This window comes from Petaurus breviceps, unplaced genomic scaffold (genome assembly GCF_028583685.1).
Source record: "Petaurus breviceps papuanus isolate PSGF00001 unplaced genomic scaffold, PetGlider_PUasm1.0 90602, whole genome shotgun sequence".
NCBI lineage: Eukaryota > Metazoa > Chordata > Mammalia > Diprotodontia > Petauridae > Petaurus > Petaurus breviceps.
Window position 1 is genome coordinate 158,682 of NW_027187283.1, and position 3,039 is coordinate 161,720.

Here is a 3,039-nt window from a genome sequence, read left to right on the forward strand (position 1 = left end):
TAGATAAATGTTAGCTATTACTACTATTGCTTCATAAGTAATATATTTCCATTTTAAGGAAGACCTGCAAGAAAAGCTTAAGGGAATAACTTTTTTTTTTTTAACTTTTGAGGCCTCTCTTACTAGGTCAGTACCCTCAGGCTTTTCCTATGTATGCTGAAGGATTAGCCAAATGAGGGTATTTAGAAGTTATCAGGGCAATCAGCTACCAAGGTGAATAAAATTTGCACTTCTTTCTTGGCTGTCTTTAGTTTCAATGCTTTTGTTGAATCCCTTGTTTTCTGATTCTTGACCTCTATCTATGAATTACTAAGCAATAACTCCTTCCAATTCCTTCCTTGTTTCCAAAATTGAAAACTATTGACCAAAGACTTATTGCTGCCTAGATATTCCTGCTTTATTACATTCAAGCATTAAGATAAATATTCACTTGTAGATGAATTTCCTTTCAATAAAGTCCTAAAGTAATAGCAAGGTAGTGGTGAAGCAACAATATCTCTAAAATTTACAATCAACTCTTGATAATTTATGGAATTATCACTGATAATCTATAATGGTAAATAACTGAGTCAATTTTTCTTTGGTTTGGAAGGCATTATATTACTTATTTTTCTTTTTTTTAGACATTATTTTCACTTGAACTCTAGGGAATTTAATATTAGTTGAAGGGACAAATTCTTTATAAGCAATAGCTGAAGGAAGAGAAAAATGCTGAGAATGATGGGGTACCTGGGGTCTAGGTCAAACCAACTTGTAAAACCAGTCTGTGAAGTTATAACTGCAACTTGTCCTTTCCCACCCTTGAGCTCTGCCCCTTCTCCCTATCCCACACTCCACCTAGGCAACACCCTGTGACCCCTTTGTTCTTACTTAATCTCTTCATTTCTTCTGGGCCTGGCCTACACCTTCCTTTGTCCTTGCCTTGTGTCTCCTACAACCTGGCCTAAATCTTATCTAAACTATCTATTCACATGCTCCTTCCTCTTGGTCAGCTCTGACCTTTGTCTATGCACTGAGGCCCCTCCTGTCTGGTCAGCCTTGACAATGGCAGCTCTACCCTTTAAAGGTAAAAGCATGTACCCCACTCACTTGCAGGTCCCCTAAAGGACTCTTGCCCGCTTCTCATAGAAGTGTAACAATAAACTTCTACAACTCTCACTCCAATTAAGCCTGGGACCTTGAATTCTTTCCAGACTATATTGCAGGTTTTCTGGTCTTAGATAAGATCAGAATTCCTGCTGAACCTATTGGGATCCTGTCCCCCATCAAGAGCATATGGTTAGAGTCATTCCGAGATAATTCTTAGAATCACAGGATCTCACAGTTAGAAGGCACAATGAGAGGACATTGAATCTAACATTGTTCATTAATAAGTAAGGATCTCTTCTCAAATATACTAGACAAGTATTCATTCTGCCTTTGTTACAAAACTTGTAGTGAAAGGAGACCAACACTTCATAACGTAGCCCATTCCACATGTGCATAGGGGTTTGGTAGTAAATGTTTAATGACTTACTGGTGTTGTGAGGGGTATGGATATACACTGTGAAACATTTTTCAGTTTAAACTAGATGATTTTCTCTGGCACTTTTCTTAAGTCTAGACAACTAACAAGACAATAAATCAAGTCCTGTTCTGATCTGTAGCATCTGCCAAATTCTGGAGGTGTAAATACTCACGTAAATTCACAGTTGTCTCTAGTGCTTATCTGACCTGGTTCCAGCAAGTACCACAGCTCTAATTGTTTGGAAGTTTTCCTTTACTCATGGCCAAGTTGTCTCTTTTCAAATTGCACCCGTTGTTCCTATCTTCTGAAGCAAATCAATAGAAGTTCCCTTCTATATGACAGTCCTAAAGATAGCAAAATAAAGATAATCATGCTTCCTCCCTTCCTCCTTATCCCTTAACTTCACCTCTGTGAAAAGGGCTCTAGATCTAGAGTCAGAGTACTGGAATTTTAATCCTATGTCTGTTAAAGTATGGCATTAGATAAACCACTTTACTCTGAACCTTATTTCTTCATCTATTAGATGAGCAGTATGGACTGTATGGTCTCAAAATTGCCTTTCAGTTCTAATTTTATTATTATTGTGCAAAGTTCTTCTTCTTTCACAACATGTCTAATGTAGAAATATATTTTACATGATTGCACATGTATAACCTATATAAATTTGCTTATTGTCTTAGGGAGAAGAAAGGTAGAGGTAGAAAATTTGAAACTCAAAAAATCTTAATAAAAATTTAATGTAAAATATTGTCTTTACTTGTAATTGGAAAAATAAAATACTATATATATTTTAGTTGTAATAACAATTGCAAAACAATTAGTGTGCAAAAGGAAAAAAATAAGATGAAAATAGTATGCTTTGATCTGTGTTCAAATTCCATCCATTCTTTCTGTGGATATAAATAAGCATTTTTCATCAGGATTTTTTTTTTGTCTTAGATCATTGTATTGTTGAGAAAAGCTAAGTCAATCATAATTGATCATAGTATAATATTGTTGTTACTGTGTAGAATGTTTTCATGGTTGTGCTCATTTCACTTTGCATCATTTCATGTAAGTCTTTCCAGTTTTTTTGAAATCTGCCTGCTCATCATTTCTCATAGCAGAGTAATATTCCATTATAATCAAATACCACAACTTGTTCAGCCATTCCCCAATTGATGGGCATCCCCTCAATTTCCAATTCTTTGCCACTCCACTACAAAAAAGCTGCCATAAATATTTTTGTACAAGTTGGTCTTTTCCTCCACCATTTTTTTTAGTTTCTTGGCATACAGACATAATAATGTATTGCTGAATTAAAGGGTATGTACCATTTTATAAACATTTGAGGAAAGTTCCAAACTTCTCTCCAGAATGGTACTAAATGCAATCCTTTAAGGTCATTCTGCTGGGTCATGACAAAAAAATGGGAGATCAGCTGTTTGGGAAGCTGTAATGAATGTCCATCTGTGGCTATAGAGTAAGATTTTTGTGTCCAGGTAGGGGTATATCTGATCATGAGTTACCAGGGACTGAAGTCACTATGTTTT